The following is a 24,127-nucleotide window of genomic DNA, read 5'->3' as shown; positions in this document are numbered from 1 at the left end:
TATTTCCGTAAAAACAGACTATGCTTCTGTAAAGGTAGATTGTTTTAATCATACCACTATCATGTGTTACATTAGTATTCAAATTGCATTGCTACAAACAATTTATAATCTTATAGAAACAAAAATTTAAGGTAGCTGGCACAATGGAAAGAACCCAGGCAATGTGTTTGAGTCCTACCGTTTTTTTCTACCAATTAGTGTTTAAAAATGTATGAGCCTTAGTTTTCTCATCTTTAGAATGGGGATAAGAACGCCAACTTCTCAGATTTTTTTGAGGATTATATGAGATAATATATGTTCAGAGCATATGAGAAAATTTGGCATATAATAGGGACCCAACAAATGAATTTTTTTCTTTCTACAACATGCCTCTGCAAACTGCTTACATTTTGAGATTGATGTTTACCTTTGCCAATAATATATTAACCTGTACACGTATCACCACATGCATCAAATGGGAAGGGGTTTACCTAATTTTTAATAAGGCTGACTCCGATAGACTAACAGGTACTAACACTGAAGTCAATGAAGCTGACATTGGATTTCTGATGGTGACATTAATTATTTTACTTAATATAAGCCTTAACTACCCATGATTATTATGGCTTTTTTTAAATCAGCACAATTGACTTACTGACAGATTCACTTACACAAATATTTCTATGTGTCTACACTGTGCAGGGTTGGGTGCTATGTGATTTAAGTGATACAAGGTAAGCATAGCACTCCACTTTGAGAGAGTTACAATTGGATTAGAGGTCTAAGACTTATGACCAATCCTTAGAATGGAACTCCAGTTATTAGTTTTTAAGTATGAATAGACAGGTGTCAAAACTGATTCCACTGTTGTCTTGGAGACAAATTACTTTAATCCCACTTTTTCTATGTGTTTCCTTGTAGGATGCCCTATTTTTTTTAAAAGTTCCACAGTTAAATGAGCTTATTCATACACATAAGACATTATTTTGAAAAAAAAAAGAAAAAGAATTGGATTCTTGTACACTTTAACTCAGAAAAAAACTGTAATCTCTTTAACTTTGTGCTTCTGTTTCAAATTACTAAAATGAGAATATTAAAATCCACTCCTACTTAATTGATAGGCAGTTGTAGCAATAACAAGATAGTTATCACCTGTTTAAGGTGGCACTATTTCCGTATGAATAAGAAATTCATGAATAAGAAATTCATGCAGACTAGCTGTCCTTTAATTTCTATTATATGGTGAGCTAATAAATGCTTAATAACAAAGACTAGGATAGATTTAGAACAAAAACATATCCAAGTTCTATGTTCTGAATAAGAATCTACCGTTGTACTTTCCTTTATTTTCAAACCTTAAAGACAATCTGGCTTCATAGTTAAGGGACCTATAGCAGGGATTTTCATGTATATGTATGTTGGTATAACACCTCTTCTTCTGGACCTGAATTCACCTTTCTGGGGACAAACCAATTTTATATGCTTTAGATGGCATTGACTACACACAATCCAACCCCACCCCAGCCTCAGTCATAGGACATTATGGCTCAATTTATGGACTCCTTTTTCTGGACACCTTAATTGGTTGAGAGTCTCTCCACTCTGTGGCAAATTTCCTAAACTATTTCAAGGAAAAAAGAAGCCACTTAATTTTATAACTTGAAAATGAATCAGCTTATACTAGGACATTAGATATTGATATTCATTGTATTCATTATACAGAATGTTTTATTAATTGCTTCTCAAATATAACTGCTTAAGTGAAGACAAGTCAATAAAACTGTGTGACTGGGAAAATGCTAGACACTTCTTTATAAAGTTGTCTCAAATCCTGAAGAGTATACAGCCTATTGAATTTCATCCTATTTAGTTACAGTGAGGATGTCCACTTGAAATATGAGCAACTCCTTTAAATTTAAGACATATCACAGAATATCAAATTTAAAAATTTACATATTATATCTGGAGGAGAAATGGTTAACATATGAACAAAGTAACAATGCAGAACCTTATAGTGAATGGAAGGTAGCAGCCACTGCAAGTTGGTATTTTAATAATGTATGATAAACACCAGCAGAAACTAAATTATTTACATGACCCTGCCTGACATACATTTGGAAAGTGGACTGTTCAGTAGGAGAGTCTAAGTAGCTGGGATGTGCTAAGTGTCCACAACACAGTAGTCTTACTGTTCGTATTTCATATTCTGCTCAGATGAAGTTTTGTAAATTATACTTCAAATATCCAGAAACATTTTTGAAGACTTGGCAGTTACTAACCATTAGCCTATAGTTAGATAAATAAGTTAGTACTCACTGATATTCTATGCTATACACACACACACATACACACACACACACGTACTAACTCACACAGTCCTCTTAATACACTTAACATGTAGATAATATCATGGCCACCCCCTTTTAAAGATAAGGAGATTAGGCACTAAAGTTCACATGTAAGGAGCATGATCTGGATTTGAATCTGTGCTGCTTAATTTCAGAAACCGGGCTCCTAACCGAACAATAACTGGCGTCCTTCCCTTCCTAGGGAAGTAATAGCTAACTGTACCAATAAGGACATGTTTACCATGATTTTTGCATTTTCTTCTCCCCACCCCTAACTGATCCAAACCAGGCTCTATAAAACTTTAGCCTGACTGGTACTTCTCTAATGCAATTGAATTAGAGTAATCCAGAGTGCCTGGGCGGCTCAGTTGGTTAAGTGCCTGCCTTCGGCTCAGGTCATGATCCTGGAGTCTCAGGATCAAGTCTTGCTTTGGGCTCCCTGCTCAGCAGGAAGTCTGCTTCTCCCTCTGACTGCCCCCGCCCCCCACCGGCTCTCGCTCTCTCTTTCATTCTCTCTCTCTCTCTCTCAAATAAATAAATAAAATATTTTAAAAAAACCCAAAACTTTGTTTAAAAAAAAAAAGAATTAGAGTAATCCAGCAATATATTTAATGTCAGAACTGTCAGAGTAGAGGGAGGGAGGAAAGAGATGAGAGGAAGTGAAGGAAACCTACATAGAGACAGGGACAGACTTAAATATCCATTTACTATTATTATTTTTTTAGATTTTATTTATTTATTTGACAGAGAGAGACACGGCGAGAGAGGGAACACAAGCGGGGGAGTGGGAGAGGGAGAAGCAGGCTTCCCACTGAGCAGGGAGCCCGATGTGTGGCTTGATCCCAGGACCCTGGGATCATGACCTGAGCCGAAGGCAGACGCTTAACGACTGAGCTACTCAGGCGCCCCTAAATATCCATTTATTATTAAATAACCACTTTGCTTGAGTTAAAGAATAACCGAATAACCCAATACCTTCTACTATCCCCTCCATTAAGTGCATTAGTAAAGGGTTTTAGGCACAGAGTAAGCCTCACATGCACGTACCTAAAGCCATAGAAAGAAAAAAAACAAAAAACAAACCTGTGTTTTACTTTTTATTCCCTCCTTACTTAATTGATTTTCTTAAGATAGAGCCATACTTATATATTACAGTTTGATTCTCTCATATGTAGTTGTTCTGGTTGCCCCTTTTAGAATAGAAAAATTTTTTATTTTTAAATAGTTTAAGCCTCATAAGTTGTAAAAGTGGCACAAGTTACCGCATACCTCTCACCCAGCTGACCCCAAATTCCATCCTTTTTTTTTATATGAGAGAAAGCAAATGATCACTTTATTTCCAACTCTACCATCTGAAAAGCAGGGAAAAGAATACTTGTGCCGAAAGCACACCGCTGGCCTACAAGGTGGCTTCCCTGCATGACTCTGGAGGAAGCTTTGAGCAGACACAGTGGAACACTGGACTTGAACGTTAAACCTGCTGGCAATCTGCCCTTGCACAGTATGGTCTTCGTCATGGATGCCAACAAGACTTGGCCTCATTTAAAAAGAAAAATAGCTCAGCCAATCTTTGTGGCAAAGTTTTTGAACACTTAACTGAATTCAATTAAGACAGGAAAAAGGATTTGCCCTGATACATGCAGAATGAAAAATCTTTGTTGGTCTTTTTTTTTTCCTCCAACAACCTCACTTTTCTCATATGACAGAAGACACTTGGTTTAGTATAAGAAAGATGAATTGTAACAAAGAAAACTTAAAAGGCTTGGTATCAAGACAGATTCCATTCAAGAGCAATATTCAGGTGATGGGTTAAGCGAACAGCTGAACAATTAAGGCCTGAGTGTGCAGCCTGCAGTGGAAAAGAAACCAAAGAGCATTTAATCATATGGACATTGTGTATTTTTCAAGAAATAAAACCTCCAGTGTTGCTCTTCCCAGACTAAGGTTAGTGAAAAAGCTCTGAGACTGTTTTTATTACATTGGGCTCTCAGCCCAGTTTTAATCACCATTAGGGAAATGGGGCTCTGACCGGGATACTATGTTTCACTTTCAAGATAGCTAGTGGTAAGCAGCAACATAGTTCCTAAATTATGGTCTGAATTATAAGTATAAGAGAATGAAAAAACAAAACAAAACAAAAAACATTGTGGAAGGATTACTACAGTTTGGCTATTTTACTTTCTTCTGTAAATGAGCCTCTTTCTTTAGCATCTGTTTACGGAGATACTTAATTCCAAAGTAAGAGAGACAATCTAAGTCAGAGGTCAATGGATCTTAGTCCTAACTGACTGTTATCACTTTGAGATGGACAGGACTCTTATTTCCAAAATTAGGATCTACCATTATGTTCTTGGAGAAGGCCTCAGCTTAAAATTCATAACAGTATTTTCTAAATGTTTGTTTCTTCCACAGGCTTTTTCCTCTATCTTGGAAGATAAGAAAACCTGTCTCTTGACATGCAAAGTTTTAACTGTAATAAAATATATTCAATCTAAAAGGATAAAATCATTTTACCATTGAAAGCATCTTCTATTTTGAAGAAGAGAAAGTTTTGTCTAAGAAAAGCCCAGAATGTATTGACTGACTTTATGTTAATTCTTGCTTATAATTTTCCTAGACAATCCTCATAGAAAGATCTAGAATACTGCTACATTGTGACCCACTCCATCCACGTTTCTTGTACTTAGGTACTCAGAATATTTATAGTCCATGTACTTTGAGATAATTACATAGCATTAATGTAAAAAATGTGTTAAAAGACAGGAGAATGCATACATACAAAGGTTGATACTTATTCAGAATTGATACATAAATAGAAGCTAAAAACTATAGTTCAAAAAACTGTGGTGGTTGTTTTTGTTGTTTTTATGGATACATATAAAACCAGAGGATGGTTGTTTCTGTTAGAACGTAACAATATCGATTTGACCCCTAAGTTGTACTTCACTATTCAACATAATTTCTGGTGATAAGTTTTGTGAGGCTTCTCCTTTCAAATATACCCTTGGTTGAAATAAGAATATACCTATTAAACATTTATTGCTGGGGCGCCTGTGTGCCTCAGTTGGTTAAGCATCTGCCTTCCACTCAAGTCATGATCTTGGGGTCCTGGGATTGAGCCTCGCATCAGGCTCCCTGCTCAGTGGGGGATTTTGCTTCTTCCTCTCCCTCTGCTCCTCCCTGCTCCTCGCTCGTGCTCTCTCTCTCCCTCTCTCTCATAAGTAAATAAAAAATATATTAAAAAATAAGCACTTATTGCTAAATAAATATTATTTTTCCCAAATGTTATAAAATATTGTGCCCTCAAGACAACTGCACTGGAGTGGGAATAAGAGGGAACACTTGTAGTTGAGTTGTATACAGTGGCTTAAATTAAATAGATAATAAAATTCCTTCCACAATTTATACTTTTGACATTAAAAAAAAACACAAAATCTTACAAATATGTATTTTGGAGAACTGATTAGAAGGTGGTTTTGTACTCCCTGACTTGTGATTTGTCTATGACATGGTGCATATATTATAAGCACATAGTAGGATGTTACCTCCTTTATGCAAATTCCATGACATAAGCAAACTGCTTTCCCTTAATACATTGGTGTTTAAGGATATATATAACTATAAATCAACTTTCCAGTCCATAGAACCAAGATAAGGAACAGAGTTAAACCCACTCCTCTTTATATACACAGAAAATTATTAGGTAGGGAGAAAGGTGCTTTCTACAAAATGGATAATATAGTAAAAAGCTATCACTTGAAAAAAAAATCTCTATTTTAAATTATATTTGAAATTATCCCTGTTAGAAAGAAGAGGATAAATCATGACCAAATTGGATTCGGAAATGCTATTGATTGAATTGAGAAAATGATCTATGTTCTCCTCATGCTTGTTTATAGGTTTAAACTATACATATCTGGGTGCTTAGGTGGCTCAATCAGTTGAGTGTCTGACTCTTGATTTCCACTCAGGTCATGATCTCAGAGTTGCGGGATTGAGCCCCACCCATGTCAGGCTCTGCTTGTCCCTCTCCCTCTGCTGCCCCCCCAACCAAATAGATAAATAAATAAATAAATAAATAAATAAATAAATAAATAAATAAATAAATAAAATCTTTTTAAAAATAAACTATATGTATCTATGTAAGCCTGGAATAATAATTTCCATGCATTTAACTCCTTGTGAAGTAAAAATTACTTAATATTTTGTCTGAAAATCACCTATTTCAGCCTCCAAGAAGCACTGCTCTTTTCCCTAGTATTTTGTGACTTACTGAATTTGCCATTGTTACTTACGTGCACATTTGATTTTTGTAATAATATATAAGTATATATATATTTTTAAGATTTTTATTTATTTGTCAGAGAGAGAGAGAGAGAGTACAAGCAGGGGGAGTAGTAGAGGGAGAGGGAGAAGCAGGCTCCTCACTGAGCAAGGAGCCCAATGTGGGACTCGATCCCAGGACCCTGGGATCATGACCTGAGCCGAAGGCAGATGCTTAACAACTGAGCCACCCAGGCGTCCCAATATATAAGTATATTTTTGTAATAACATAATTTGTAATATATATGTAACATATAAAATGTATAATGTTTTTGTAATAACATATATAAAATACACAGCCCCCCTCTCTCTTTCTCATAACAATACTGATCTCCAAAGTGAGGAATATTGAATATAACATACTGAATATAATGGGAAACCATTTGTCAGAAACCAATATTGAGAATCATTTTCCTACAGATTTTGCTTTTTTCCTAGGTTACTAGAATAATCGAATAATAACTATTTTAAAAGCTGTGTGATTGCCTTTCTACCATCCTGTACCATATGAATTATATGAAGGACTCATAATTTCCCTTTCTGACCAAGAAAAAAAAATCCAGCTGACAAAACATATGCATAATGTCATTGTCTTCAGGCACTTACCACACTTGGCTTCACTGAATTACAGTGACTTCCTAAAACCTAGATCAAAGTTAAGTACATCTGCAAAGATCAAACCACAAGTCAGTTGTAACCAAAATTGCTTTGGTTCGTCTCCTGGTAGAATGCCCATATCTCATGCTCCCCTTGGGTTAACCACTATAGAGTGCATCTAAGGTTATGAGTACCCATTTCTAAATTTGCCTCCCTAGATTGGTTTAGTGCCATAAAACATTATGAATCAGGTTTGTGAAATGTGAGTAACGTGTGGGGTGGTGTACCCTCAACTGGTGAAGCCGAAGAGAAATAGTAGGCCAAGGATTGCATGGGGTGAATAAATTCAGTAGGCTGGAAAAACTACTAGAACTGATAAATGAATTCAGTAAAGTCACAGGATACAAAATCAATGTGCAGAAATCTCTTGCATTTCAATACACTAATAATGAAGCAGCAGAAAGAGAAATTAAGAAAATCCCATTTACAACTGCACCAAAAACAATAAGATACCTAGGAATAAACCTAACCAAAGAGAAGAAAGACCTGTACTCTGAAAACTGTAAGATATTGATGAAAGAAATCGAAGACAACACATAGAAATGGAAAGACATTCCATGCTCATGGATTAGAAGAGCAAATATTACTAAAATGTCTATACTACCCAAAGCAATCTATACATTTAATGCAATACCTATCATAATACTGACAGCAATTTTCACAAAACTAGAACAAACAATCTTAAAATTTATATGGAACCACAAAGGACCCCAAATAGCCAAAGCAATTTTGAAAAAGCAAAGCAAAGCTGGAGATATCACAATTCCAGACTTCGAGTTATATTACCAAGCTGTAGTAATCCAAACAGTATGGTACTGGCATAAAAACAGATAGATCAATGGAACAGAATAGAAAACTCAGAAATAAACCCACAATTATGTGGTCAATTAATCTTCGACAAAGCAGGAAAGAATATGCAAGAGGAAAAAGTCTCTTTCACAAATAGTGTTGGGAAAACTGGACAACAACATGCAAAAGAATGAAACTGGACCACTTCTTTACACTACACACCAAAATAAACTCAAAATGTTAAAGACTTAAATGTGAGACCTGAAACCATAAAAATCCTAGAAGACAGCTAAGACAGTAATGTCTCTGACATTAGCCATAGCAACATTTTTTACATACATCTCCTGAAGCAAGGGAAACAAGAGCAAAAACAAACTATTAGGACAACATCAAAATAAAAAGCTTCTGCACAGCAAAGGAAACAATAAACAAAACTAAAAGGCAATTTATGGAATGGGAGAAGATATCTGCAAATGACATATTTGATAAAGGTTTAGTATCCAAGCTATATAAAAAACTTATTAAAACTCAACACCCAAAAACCAAATAATCCAATTAAAAATGGGCGGAAGACATGAACAGATATTTCTCCAAAGGAGACATCCAGATGGCCGACAGACGTATGAAAAGATGCTTAACATCACTCATCATCAGGGAAATGCAAATCAAAACTACAATGAGCTATCACCTCACACCTATCAGAATGGCTAAAATTGGGCGCCTGGGTGGCTCAGGCGGTTAAGCATCTGCCTTCAGCTCAGTTCATAATCCTAAGGTCCTGGGATCAAGACCTGCATTGGGCTCCCTGCTCAGTGGGGAGTCTGCTTCTCTTTCTGCTCCTCCACCCTGCTTGTGCTCTCGCTCTCTCTCTCAAATAAATAAATAAATAAAATCTTTAAAAAAAAGTGGCTAAAATAAAAAACACAAGAAACAAGTGTTGGCATAAATGCGAAGACAAAGGAACCCTCTTGCAGTGTTGGTGGGAATGCAAACTGGTGCAGCCCCTGCAGAAAAGAATATGAAGCTTCCTCAAAAAGTTAAAAATAGAACGACTCTAGGATCCAGTAACAACACTACTGAGTAATAAACCCTCAAAATACAAAAAAAAAAAAAAACTAATTCAAAGGGATTCATGTGCCCCTACGTTTATAGCAACATTATTTACAATAGCCAAATTATGGAAGCAGGCCAAGTATCCATTGATAGATGAAGGGATAAAGAAGATGTGATACACACACACACACACACACACACACACACAGAGGAATATTATGCAACAATAAAAAAGATTGAAATCTTGCCATTTGCGATGACATGGATAGAGCTAGAGAGTATTATGCTAAGTGAAATAAGTCAGTCAGAGAAAGACAAATACCATATGATTTCATTCATATGTGAAATTTAAGAAATAAAACAAACAAAAAAAAGGAAAAAAGAGAGAAAGAGACAAACCAAGAAACAGACTCTTAACTATAGAGAACAAACTGATGGTTACCAGAGGGAGTGGAATGGGGGGATGGGTGAAATAGGTGATGGGAATTAAAAAGGGCACTTGTCGTGATGAGCACTGTGTGATGTATGGGAAAAAATGCAATAAGCTGGAAATACTAGTATTTTCTCCTAGTGAAATCTGAAAAGGAAACATGCAATAATACTTAAAAATATACATGCTGTAAAATACTGTGGTATAAATTTGTGCTTAATCATTATTTTACAAGGTAGTTTTAAGAGAGTAATTCATAATTTTAGCTTTGTTCTCTGATATGTTCTAATTTATTATAGTTGCTTCATATCTCAGCCCTTTATTAAATACATTATAAACTAGTCCCACACACTTTAGAGGGCTCTATTAAGAATTCTTGGATCTTTTTCCTTACAGGACAAAAGTATCTTATAAAAGTAGGCAACTACTCTATTGTATCTCTATGTCTATCTCTAGCCCCAAGAACAAAATTTAAAATTAAGATCCAGACATTTGGGAGTGATGGATCATAGTAAAGTCATGCAGGTCCCTTGACGAAAATGTGCTTGATTAATACAGAATCCTTGAGTATACGTTACTATAGCTCCTTCTACCTCCTCAGTCCTGCTGTGGCCTCTTCCCTCAAGTCCCTAACTCTATAACAAATGGATTTTCATTAATTCATTAATCTACATTAAAATACTCAGAAAAATGAAGGAAAAATAAAACATTTCTACTTGTAACTAAATCTTCTCTATGTCACTAAGTAGATTGGTTTATGATCATTTATTTTTGTCAGCAAAAACTAATTATTGAACACCAACAGCTTATGAATCCCTTATAAAACAAGTGGAGTTCACAGATGAACAAAACATAGTCCCAGTGATGATATTAGGCAGTGGAGCCAGACCAGACCAAACACACCACAGTCCCAGGTGGGAAGCTGAGGTAGGGACGATGTCCTGTGACACTTGGAGAAGGGTCTGACTTGAGTTGGGCCAGAGAGCAACACCCTGCTCCTGGATCTCAGATTGCAACACTAGCAGCAAAGGTCTTCATTGGATGATGGGAGAATCCGACAAACACAAAAATAACATACATAAAAATAACCTGGAACATATTTGCTTGACAATGGCCAATCCACTAATTTTTGTTTCTGTAAAACAAGACTGGACTAGAAGATCTCTAAACTTCATTCTAATTCAATGGGAGGATTTAAGTAGTAAAAGTATCTTATGCAAATTCACAGTCCTCTCTTCTTGGAAGTAAAACAATGACAAAGCAATAACTCAGCAATATCATTCAATTGAGCTATCTGAGCCATTCATAACTGTTACATAATTCTCTTCTTTATTTTTTTCCCTTCCTCCCTCAATGTTTTAGGGGCAAAAGTTCATTAGTAATTAGGGTTTAACTTCTCTTTCTTTCATTAGGAATAGCCACCTCAATGTTGATGCTTTTGTCAATAATTTGGTAAATTATTACTTTCAATCTTTTGGAAACAAAAAGCATGGACTGCAAGCTTTGGCTTTTCTGAGATTCACCTAGCCCTAAGCCTCAGGAGGGTTACTTGACAAAGTCCAGTGTAACTTAGAACTGGTGCTGCCCATTGACACTCTGGTCTAACTGAAGTCAAGAACCTTGACTGTACTTTTCTGCGTGGCGTTAATACACCTGCAACAATCCTAAGGGGCTCATTTTCTCCTTAATACACCTAGTTGCCAATTTAAATCTCTGGCTAATGGCCCAGACACACACAGATGCTCTCCGGGGCATCAGGAATATATCCCAGAGGGGCTTCAAGTGAAAGTTAAAAATCAAAGGCCACATAATATGTATCTGACTGTTTTTCATAACATATCTAGTATATTAACCTAATGGAAAATCATTAGTATGAAGGAGGAATGGGGACAGCAACACAGTTGACTTTGAAACCTCTTCTAACCGTAACATTTGAGTTATTCATCTTTTTAACATAGCAGTGAAAATGTGCAATATCTAATTTGCATGAGCTTCTGTTGGACTTGGTAAAGCCAGAAAAGCTTTTTGGACTTTTTAAATCCAGAGCTCCCAATGCTCTGTGTAGGTAGTTCTGGCCCTTAGAAAGGTGTTCCCTTTCCGTATTCACTTTTGGAATCCAGGTAGCTGATCTTGGAAGATGATGGACCGGACTGAGGAGGTGCCCCTAGTCAACCTTGGAATTGAAAACATACCATGTATGGGAGTCATGAGGCAGACAGAACAACCGAGGGTGTTGATGGGTGTTGATGGGGCTGAGGTTGAGAAGCTGTGGATAAGAAAGACAGGGTCTCGTTCTGATTAGGTTTCTCTATTACCCACTGTGGTTCAGTGACACCATCTGCTTTAAAGGGGTAAACACGCGTGCACGCACACACACACACACACACACACACAGAGGGGAAGGGGAATTATTGAAGAAAAAAATGTTTTGCACTGAGTTTCTTCTCTAAATAGGGCAGAAGAGAAGTCTACAAAGGGGGGGCAGTATTTGTAATTACAACATAGCATAAACTCAAACTGCTAAAGAAGACACATTAATAATATGCCCGACTGGATAAATATACAAGAGCACTTTGCCATATGTAATTTTTTTTGCCTTTAAAACAGTGCCAAGGGGGCACTGCTCATCTACATGACAAGCTGTTTCCAATGATCATCTTCTCCTGCACATCATTTGCCTCGCCCAAAGCATTGTTTGGATTTTCACTTCTTTCAGTTACAAGTGTTTAAATTCAAACATGCCATACTAATTCTGAACACTGAAGATTTGCTATATTAAAAAAATATGGATGACTAAGGTCTGAGAGCAAACATATGTGTTTGATGCAGCAAATCATAATAAAACTGGTAGGTGGGCTCTTGAGAATGTAGACCCACACTGGAACGGAAACTCTACAGTTCTTAAAAACTTATTATAAGCCAGGCACTCTCCCATTTACTATTTCATTTAATAGTCACTACTTGCCAGTAAGAGAAGAATTTAATTTTCCATTTTGCAGGTGAAGAAATGGAAAGGCAGTGAGTTACGATAACAGAGCTAGTAAATGGCAATGATGGAATTCAAATCCTAATGTGTGCAGCTGAAAGGCAAATTATCTCTACAATAGCAGTCTGCAAGCATGAGGTAATTTGCTTAGGCAATTCTTAGCCTGGGTAGGAACCAAGGCACTGAAGTGTGCATGCACGTGCGTGTGTGTGTGTGTGTGTATAAGAAAGGGAAATAGAGACAAAGAGACAAAGAGGTTGAGTGTGAAGGGAGGAAGCAGGTGCAGTAAGAAAGCAAAAGATAAAGAATGGGATGAGCCTATCAATGCTTTTTCTCTTCCTAAGAAGATGGAGAGGAAAAGAGGGAGAACCCATTAACTGCCACCGAAGAAAAGCATACTGTACATACACTTACTTGAGAATGATCAAAAAAGGAGGTTTTTGTTTTTAGATAAAATATGAAAAATTGGGTCACATTAGAAACCTATGTTTGATAGGTTTGTCAATAATTTGATAAATTATTACTTTCAATCTTTTGGAAACAAAAAGCATGGACTGCAAGAACTAAGGATATTCAGCTTAGAGAAGAAGACCCAGAGATGGGGCATGTTATCTGTCGTCTCATCCTGGAACAACCTTCCTATGGAAGAATATCAGACAAATCATGAATAGTTTAAGGGAAGAAGGGAAAAAACTTGCAAAATGAGCAAACTGCAAGAAGACAAGCCACAACTTGGTACTAAGAACTCCTTCTAGAAAAATGTGATAAGCCGACTTAAGAGATAATGAGTTCCTTAACATTGGAGGTATTCACATAAGGGCTGAATGAGCTCAGGTAATAAATTTGCTTAAAGGGGATTCATGCATAAGGAATTGAACAAGATGATATCCAAGATCTCTTCCAACTCTCTGATTCTTATTAAGAAAATTCCATGATCTGATGCATTCTGTGGCTCACAGTGTGGTCCTGAGAATATCATCTTGGATATTACCTTGGACCATTCGGAAGTAACATATCCTGGAAGTTCAGAGCAGCAGAGAAATGTTCCCACATGTTGGCAGCCCCGGGCACTGGAGGAGTCAGATGGCTTTAAGTCCCATCCACATTGTTTGGCTGCCCTGTACCTCTGCTTCCTGTTTCCTCACCTACTAAGTAAGGGTAATACATACTCAAATCAAAGACATCTCCATGGCTTAATTAGATACAATCTGTAAAACCCCTTGGCTAAGGTACCATATCATTATCTGTTAGTACAGTTTATAAAAACACAAGAATCATAAAACTTGTGAGGTTGAGGACTGAAGGGATAAACTCCCAATCAACTGAATCTAAGGTTTCGTGTGCTTAAAAAAATACTAAACTTGAAAGTCCCAGGGAGGATTTTAACTTTTCAGTTTTCTTACAAACTCAATTAGCTTGCTCAGAGAGATAGGACATAACTAATAACCAGGTAAGGCTGGCCCAAATCTTAGAACAATTCTAACAAGTATGAAGATAAGAGTTCACTCTTTCAAGGGCCAAGTACCAAACCCCATTATGTACAAATACAATGAAAAAAGCAAAAATCCCATTCTCAAATTGGGGGTGGGGTAGACTTAGGTAAGACATGCATCATGCATGCCAATAATATGTCATCACTGTCATAAGGGAAATATAAACCAGTTGCTACAGTCAATTCTTTTAATTCTTTCATTTAACAAACTTTCATAGTGCTTCTTGTGAGCCAGACACCATTCTAAGTGCTTTTCATTTCATATAATCCTCAAAACAATCTAGGAGATAGGTACTATTACTGTCCCCATTTTACAAATATGATAACTGAGGACAGCAGCATTAAGAAATTATACAGGTCTTGTGGCTTACGAGCCACTGGAAGGGCAGAGAATGAGCCCTGGCTATCGGCGTCCAGAGCCCATGTTCTCATCCTCTTTGTTACCCTGCCTCTTCTGTCCAGACAAGGGAGAGTGAGTGACTCTTAACCCTAGGGGAAATGCAGGAAATAAATCAAGTGCTTTAGTAATAAGATCCGTATGAGATTTTGGCTGGTAAAAGGCGAATAAAATGGCACAAAAGAGAGAGGGAGAGAGTAGCAAAGAAAAGTTCTGATGAGAAGAATATAAAGGAGAAGGAATGGTGGAAAATGGTGGTAGCACCGCCTGGTTGGAGACGAGGGTCCATGAAAAGAAGGAGTGGGAGATGAACTAAAAATAATTTTATGTTTGCAAAATTATAAGTGGTCTTCCCTGGTATGTTGTTGGAAGTTAGAATTTATTTTTTAAGAACTGTTGGACACTGGAAGTGACTTTCAGAAGAGGGACCGGGGTGAGGATGGAATTTAGAATATCTCTTCTGGCAGCAGTATATAAGACAAATTGCTGGTGGTAGAAATTGAAAAAGACACGCCGGTAAAGAAGTTGCGATATTCTTTTTTTTTTTTTTTTTAAGATTTATTTATTTATTTTGGGGGGGCAGAGGGAGGGAATCTCAAGCAGACTCCCTGCTGAGCACGGAGCCCAAGGCAGGGCTGGATCCCATGACCCATGAGATCATGACCTGAGCTGAAACCGAGAGTCTGACACCCGACTGAGCCACCCAGGCGCCCCAAGAAGTTGTGATACTTTTATAAGAGGGACAGAAGGCCTGAAGAACAAGTGGGTGGAAATAAGATGGAAAGTAAGATATAGCAAAAGTAGAAATGACACCACGTGAACAAATAAATACAGAGATGATGGAAAGGTTCTGCTCCATCGGAGTCTGGATGAAAGGGTGGATGTTTAGTGTCCTCGATAAAAATGGGAGAAACAAAACAAGTAGGAGAGGGTTTGGAGGAGGTGGTGAGTTCTCATGGGGACATACTGAGCTTGAAGTACCGGTGGAACATTCAGGGAAAAATGTCAACTGGTAGCTGGAATTTGGGAGGTTGGGGCAAGGAGAGGAGGTCTAACTCCGTGGACCAACACTCTCTTACATCCCACATACTATTCAGGCCTTCAGTCCCTCTCACCTCATGAGATACCAAGGGGCGCCTTTTATTTTGAAGACAGCAGCAATGTAATATATTGCTTTCTTGGCTTATTATCACATCATGGATGAAACGAGTTCTTTTTAACCCTGCTATTTCTGAAACAAATAGACGTCCCTTCTTTAAGGGTTTTCATGGAGGGAGAACTATATAGCACTTAGATAATGGAATTAGTCAGGTGATTCTGGTTTGAACTCTTGCTTCATTATCCCTTCATTAAATTACCATTTCAAAGTCCACACCTCTTCATCTGTAAAATGGGTATGAATGCCATGAGATAACTCTGATGGTGTATATAAAGTGTCTGGCACCTAGTAGGCTCCTGATAAATGTACCTATATACAGAACATTTATTATGGGCCAGGCACTCTTAGGCAATCTTCACAACAACCCTATAGTAAAGGTATTATTAGGAGTCTCATTTCACAGATAAGGACATGGAGAGGTTAAGTAACTAGTCCAGGGTTACATTTCCTAAAATGTTATTTTAGGAGAAAATGTCAGTCTAGAATAAGTGGCCAAGATGAGTTAGTTACTTTGAAAAAAAGGAATGTGAAGGGTATAGACCGTGATTTGCAGGTGATCTTTGAACCAAGAGCTAATACAGATCCCATTCTGTTGGGTGGCAAAGGCAGGCACTAATAGCTGATAGAATCTCATTTTATTCTCAAATATTACTCTACAAAAAAACTGAGATAAAATCTGTAGTAGTAGTAGTCCTTGGACTAAATAGCATTTCTTCAGAAGTATTATGAGACTTTTGTAGGAACCAGCCTGTTCGAAGTTTGATGACACTTAAATTCACACATTCAGTCTTAGCTTTAGGTAATTTGGCAAGGAAATGTTCTTCATGGCCTAAATTAAGTGTCAACATTTCTGATTCTTTTTCACCCCTTGTCCAGTAGTCTTAAGCGGGGCTAGACATGAGAAAGACCTAGGCCTCGAGCTTTGAAGAGGCTTGGCTTCCCCATCATGCTGCTCCTGGAAAATGAAGCATAGCCCACTGATACACATATTCTTAAAAAAATCACAACTCTAGGCACCATTAGAACAGGAAAAGGTAAAACTCACAAGAACTGACATATATCTAAGTCCTAAGGGCATTTGCCAAATAAACTACCATTTAGACTCACATGGAAAACCATAAATTATAGTGTTGTGAACACTATATAAGGAAATGAAATATAAGTTAAAGGCCAAATAGTTATGTCCTAGAGTGGAAAAAGTATTATTGTTCCTTGCAATAACTCAGATTATTAGAATGGAAAGAATTTTAAAAACCAAGTTTAGTTTTCAACATGTGCTCTCTTTATACTCACATAATTAGCTCAGTTTGGAGAAAGCAGAGCAGAAACTCATTTTCTGATTTCACTTAGTGCCATATTTTGGGTGTCCCTTTCTTACAGTGATAGCAACTACAAAAGTTATGTTATATGAACATATTTTGCCTTTTAAAATGTGAAGAAAATATTTATAGCAAATGATATATTAGTCACCCCAATGATAGATTACTCATCCATATTTTTTATTCTATTTTGAAAGTGCCTTGACTGATTCAGTTTATTTTTCTTTCACTACTTTTTTTTTTAAAGAAAAAAAATATTTTTGGAATTACATAACTCACATTTTTTCTAAAGAAAATAAAAATAATCCCTAAGTCAATTAACCTCCCTAGACCTTAGTTCTAACTATGAAATCTAATTATAAAAGGAAAGGAACTGGATTAAATCTTCTCTAACCCCCTTCTAGCTCTATGACTTTATTAACCCCTGACCTTTGGAAATAACCGAAGTGCCCAACAGCAGGAGAATGGTCATAGTCCATCCTTATGATAAAACGCATTCAGCCTGGAATAGAAATTTTATGACATGACATGAATAGGGTAAAGCATAGAACAGTCTATAATTATTTCCACACAATTATAATGATCTGTGTCTGTGTGTGTGTATATCCACACACTGCCCTATAGTCACACTAATAAAAAAAGAACACTTTTTAAAGAAAATGTTACAAGGCGCCTGGGTGGCTCAGTCGTTAAGCGTCTGCCTTCGGCTCAGGTCCTGATCCCAGGGTCCTGGGATTGAGCCCCACGTGGGGCTCCTTGCTCAGCGGGAAGTCTGCTTCTCCCTCTCCCACTCCCCCTGCTTGTGTTCCCTCTCTCGCTGTCTCTCTCTCTGTCAAATAAATAAATAAAAATCTTTAAAGAAAAAGTTACAAAATTATTCCAGTTGTTAGGGAAATAATAAAATTTTAATTTGTCTTTCTATTTTAAAAACTCTACTAATTGTCCATATTGACCTTATATGGTGATATTAGTAGACAAAATTATTTTGAAAAATCTATGTCTTTGTAATCTTTCATTCAAGCTGATTTTTTTCAACATGGACATGTATGCTATTAAAATATTAGCGATAAATATAGGATAATTAACTGAATGTAGGACAGCTAATTGAATGCTGGATTAAGATAAATCAATCACTACTGGAATCAACAAATAATGTACAATTTAATATCTGTAAAGTCATACCTCTGTTTTCCAGGAAAATTGAAATAGAAATAATTCTTTCAGGAACTGAAATAATGTCTCCTCCCTCAGGTTGCTCAAACTTTCCCTACCCTAAACAACAAACACTATCTAACAATGTTACCAGAAGAGTCTGTCAGCCATCACTTTCTTCCACAAGCAGCATTATTTGAATAAATCTAAGTTATTTCATTGAAACCTTTAATTAATCACATGTAGGGATTTTTACCACATTAATTCAAGGGTCGGGAATAGATGGTTATAAATACCTAAAGAAATTTATATTATTTTCAACCAAAGTAGCCATGCCAACACCTCCTCAGAAAGAAGACTAAAATTAAAGTTATGTCAACAAGGGACAAGCTAGTCCTATCTTGGTACTAAAATGCAATAATTAATCTATTTTAATGGATCATTTCAATCATTCATGAAATTTGGAATGGCACAGAGCACAGCCCCAAATTCCAGACTTGTCGGCATTCATTAAACATTCCTGAACTCTGTGATTTGAGCACCTACAACACTGATCATGTCAAGAACTGGATGTCTCAATGAGGGAGATGTTTGTAAACATCTAAATCTAAATCTAGGGAGCAAGAAATAGTTTAACAGCAAGCAAATCCTACATCAATAATTTTATTTACTTCACTGAATCTAGTCTCTAATTTGACTCAGACTAATAATAATATTTTACAAACATTCAAACCTCCAATAAAAAGGTACCTGTAATGATAAAGCAGGAGAAGAGACTAAACAATTATTACAGATTATTTCAACTCTTTCTTTTTTTTTTTAAATCTCACATGAATGACCTTTTTTTTTTTTTTAAAGATTTTATTTATTCATTTGACAGAGAGAGACAGCGAGAGAGGGAACACAAGCAGGGGGAGTGGGAGAGGGAGAAGCAGGCTTCCTGCTGAGCAAGGAGCCGGATGTGGGACTCGATCCCAGGACCCTGAGATCATGACCTGAGCCGAAGGCAGACGCTTAACAACTGAGCCACCCAGGCGCCGGTTTAAGAAAAAATGGTCTTGCAGTAGATGATGCCCTGTGAGGTAACTGGAGACTCTAAATCTAATCCTGGTTTTACCTATAATGTTTTTGGAATAATCCTGTTTTTACTCTCTGATCCCGTGCAACTGGATGCCAGTTTTCCCATATGTGAACCACGGGCATTGGTATTTTGGTACATACACTTTTAAGATTTTTCACTTTAAATGTATTATAAGTGCATCTCATAAAAATCCAAAAAGAAAGAATAGGTTAAAAGCTGTTTTCTCCTCAGAGAGAGACCAGAAAAAGAAATACATTCTCAAGGTATCTAGGGGCTGGGGAAGTCAGACCTTACTTACAAGTGCATCATAAAGCACTAAAGGGATTCTTTGTTAAAAGGATGCCTTTTGTGAGACAATAAAAGTTAAGAAATGGTAGGAGGTTGCTTTTCATTATCTTCTATGAAATAAAACATAATGGTCCTAGTGTAACTTATCAGAACAAATTTTAAAATACCACGTTACTGAGTGAAGGGTAAGTTTACAGTTATAGAATAGCTGTATAAGGCCTTAGGATAAAAACCACTTTCTCCATCCTTTCACCAATCTCTCCCTGATTTTTCTCCTTCTATCATATATCAAATAACCATGATGACGTAGATGTTGAGAATATAGAGAGAAAAGACACATTGTGGCTTTCAAATTGCTTACGAGTGTGTGTGTGTATGTGTGTGTGTGTGTGTGTGTGTGTGTGTGAGCACACACACGTGAGTGTACAGGGGGTTGATAGAAGAGCAGGCAAGTAAGCAGATAATTACACACAAGTTGAAAGAAGTTGGATTCCCAAAAGCCATTATGCAAAGGTGATTTACAGCTGAAGATCTTAAAACTAAGTGGAGAGAAGCAGTGTCAGAAAGTTTAAGTCATCTTTTTAAAATATATTTATGTTTATTAAACCACACAACTAAGGACAAAACACTAGCAAAATACTAAATCAGTGACTTCATCTCATATTAATAATAATTTGTAATTAGCAATAATTAGCAAAACATTTGTGGAAGAGAACATCCAAAGTAAGACGCACGGTGCGGTCTTCCAACTGGTTAGTGCTTCTCTGTTTTTTTGTTTTTGTTTTTGAGAGAGAGAGAGAGAGAGAGAGAGTGAGAGCCCATTTCCGGGGGCGGGGGCAGAGGGAGAGGAAAAGAGAGAATCTTAAGCAGGCTCCAGGACCAGCATGGAGCCCAAGGCAGGGCTCGATCTCAGGACCCTGAGATCATGATCTGAGCCAAAATCAAGACTTGGCGCTTTACCAGCAAAGCCACCCAGGCGCCTCACTTCTCTGGTTTATTGACCAGGAATTAACTTTTTCAGTCTCTTAGATCTCAGATCCTAGGGTCTATTGAGCTCTCAGAGATACAAAATAGCATGCATGCTTGCAAAGGTTTTTGGTTACCTGTATATAACCTAATTGGAATAACAACTTTTTTTTTTTCCCCTCGAACCTCTGGCCCACTCTTTGGATTCCATGGCATTATCTCTTCCCATGTAGAGTTCATTACAAAGCCCCTGTGCTTTATACCTTTTCTTCAAGGATACCACTTGAGTGCAATTTTGGAGCCTGTTTTTGCTTCCTGTATTTTTCTTGGTCTTGTCCAATAAGCCCTCTTGAAAAATCTAACCATCTGCCATTGACTTTACTTCTCTTTTCTATATCCAAACACCAGTTTCCTCTTTTTTTTAATTTATTCTCAAAAAGAAAATTAGATTCAAAAGTCTAATGGTTGCCCAAAATTAAACAGAAGTAAAATTCACATGTTACCAGGATTTTCTATTAGGCAACTCAAGATGGGAGAGGCATCACGTGACAGTTTTGACAAGGGAGATGACTCATAAAATACAAAGAAACCCAAAGTGCTATCGAGACTCTGAGACTTTAAGGGCAACTGACCTAGCGAGAGAAGAGCAAGCAAGGTTTTCTGGCAGGTGGTATCTGGACTAGATTCTAAGATGGAAAACAACCAGAGGAAAAGGGACAATCCTGGGTAATAATGTGTAAGGGGACTGAGATGTAGGAGAATAAAAAAGATCAATGATCCAATAAGGAGGTTCAAAACAGTACAAAGTGGCAAAAGAAGAGGTTGGAAGACCAGAGGATCAGGCACAAAAGAATAAAACAACAAAAACATTAAACTAAGAGTCTATGAAGCTAAAAATCATAAGCAGGGGAATTATTTAAAGTGGTGATGTACAACTGAACTTTCTGCCATGATCCAGTATTGAAAGTATGTGAACTGGTGCTGTCCAACAGTGCTTTCTGGGCTGTCGAATATGGTAAACCACTGGACAGATGTGGCTATGGAACACTTGAAATAACGCAACTGAGGAGTTCAATTTTAAATTTTATTTAATTTTAACTCATGGCATTTACATTCAAATTTAATAGGCACTTGAAGTTAATTTTGGACAGCATACATTTTTGGACAAATGCTTTATTTTTACTTTGAATGGTTTTCTAGCAACAATAATTAAGTTCATTTAGTAAACAAGTTTTCTGGAGTATTATAATGAGTTTTTTAATTTGTTTTTTCCTTTCTAGTAGAACTAGCATCTTTAAAGTTTCTACTTTTTTTTAAGATTTTATTTATTTATTTGACAGAGAGAGACAGCGAGAGAGAGAGAACACAAGCAGGGGGAGTGGGAGAGGGAGAAGCAGGCTTCCCACGGAGCAGGGAGCCCGATGCGGGGCTCGATCCCAGGACCCTGGGATCATGACCTGAGCCGAAGGCAGACGCTTAACGACTGAGCCACCCAGGCGCCCCTAAAGTTTCTACTTTTTAATCACCCATTTAAGCAATTCTACTTACCACAAAGAGTTAACAGGAAATTTGTTATTAATTAAAAAGTGAAAAAAGAAAAACAGTAAATAGAAAGGACAAAAAGAAGTTATTCCTTCACAGTTCACCCAGATCTCAGCTACTAAGAGAACTTTTTCTCCCCCAATCTAAGACACCTCAGTCACTCAATTTATTGCACTGCAATGATTTTCTAGGGCAAACCAACACTCCCATTATGAAACCAGTATCCACACCCAAAAGAACCAGTTTGTTCTTTCTCAAACCACCCATGTTGTCTTCTTCTGGATAGGTATAGCCTGACGTAAACTGTCACTGAGAATAACATTAGTCACGCATTAGTAATTTCCATACATTATGATGGCCGATTTCTCTCATCTATTTTATGTATCTCTAACTTCATTAAAATTATAATTCCAGAATTCATTGAGGAAACTAGGCACAAACTAAACACACACGCTGAAATATCACACTTGTACTCACGAGTAAAAACAGGCCACTATACAAACCCTGAGATATAATTTCCAAAAAGAAGAATTAGATGCTGAGTTGAGAAAACCTGGTCTACTTATGTGTATATCCAAGTATTTGTTTTTTTTATAAGGGTAGTTGAAATCATAGAATATCAATCTAGAAATGGGTCTTATTTGCTCATTGAGGCTACAGTTACTGGGAAAGCAGATTAAGGAGGATCTAAGGCCTGGATATACTCGTCACAGAGATGGGAGGGTTTCAGGTACTAAACAGAGGTTCCATTGAATGGTTAAATGTAATAATCCAAGATCTACCAAACATCCAGTGCAATCTTGTAGACATGAGAAGTAGGGTCCAGAAGCCCCAGGCAGTGAACATAAAAGAAATTTGGCAATGAATTTCAGTTATGTGACTGTCCTGCAAGGCAGAAATAAAGGACCCCGGAGGCAAGAGAGTCCAGGGAGTATCATCAGAGTGCTAGAGTAGAAACCAAGTCACAGGAATCAGATTAGAAAGCCAGATATGTAAGCCAGACAACAAGATCAGTCTCTGCCTGGAGGACAGGATGATGTAATATTATGAAACAGAGTGATGACTTCAAGATGCTCCTCCACCTTCCAATTTAGACCAGGTTTGGTCTTAAACATTTGGGAAGGGAGAGATACTTGGGGAGTATCTGGAGGTCCCAGAGAGTTACAGAGAGAAGAAATTGCAGATGAATTAATGATAATAATAGCTAGCATCGGATGAGCACTTAGCAGGTGCCAGACACTGATCTAGGGCTTTCCACGTCTTATCTCACTTACTCATTACTTACCTCCCAGTACCTCTATCATTGTTATCATCCCCATTTTACATATGAGGAGACAAAGGCATAAGACATAAATAATTTACCCGAGATTACAGCGAATAGAGTGAAGCCATAATTTTTAAACACAAGCAGTTTGACTTTCTCGTTCTCTGAATCACTACATAGAATACTAGAAAACAAAAATGTCTTATGGAGGTAAAATGAATTTCACAAGTAGCAACAGTTTGATTTAAATTTGTTTGTCATTCCACTTTGTTCAATAATTATTTGTCAGATAACATTACCCTTAGCTATTCTAAGAACTTTACATACATTAAATCATGTAATCTTCCCAAAGGTCCTATGCGATAGGTGTAAGTATTATCACTGCTTGACGTGTGAGGAAACTAAGATATAGAGAGGTTCACTAACTTACCCAAAGCTACTCTGATGCTATACTCTTAGCCAGTATCCTCTATTGCTTTTCAGGTAGGTGGAGGGGGCAATGGATGCATGATACGCCTTTATGGGACTTTTGACATGCAGGTATAGCATGTGAGATTTGGAGCTCTACCCATATGAATTATTATTCTGATTGGAAGTAAACAAGATAGACCTTGGAGGAAATTTGTGATTCAAAATATCTTTCAGCATTCCCAAACTCCCACTTGCTTCATTATTCAAATTTAGTCACCCATCCATTTAGCCAATATCAACCATTTCTCTCAATGGGCAGTGTGATCCCTGAGTTGTGAGTGAGTTCTAGTTACTGAATGATTTTGCAAGGACTATATTTTGGTTGCCATTACTCTCTACCTCTGTTTCCCTATTTCCTTTGCTTCGATATTATTTCTACCTCTTTTAGAAAGTTTCAATCAAGAGGCGCCTGGGTGGCTCAGTCAGTTAAG

The 24,127-nt window shown here is 37.1% G+C and overlaps 1 protein-coding gene across 5 annotated transcripts in view; it reads right to left on the bottom strand.

Moving 5' to 3' along the window:
• Positions 1-24,127, bottom strand: part of MAP2 (microtubule associated protein 2) — a 282,492-nt gene that overhangs the window by 226,137 nt on the left and 32,228 nt on the right. The gene's annotated exons all lie outside the window — the stretch shown is intronic.

This window comes from Zalophus californianus, chromosome 3, assembly GCF_009762305.2.
Source record: "Zalophus californianus isolate mZalCal1 chromosome 3, mZalCal1.pri.v2, whole genome shotgun sequence".
Taxonomy (NCBI): Eukaryota; Metazoa; Chordata; class Mammalia; order Carnivora; family Otariidae; genus Zalophus; species Zalophus californianus.
This window is presented reverse-complemented; position numbering and strand designations above follow the sequence as displayed.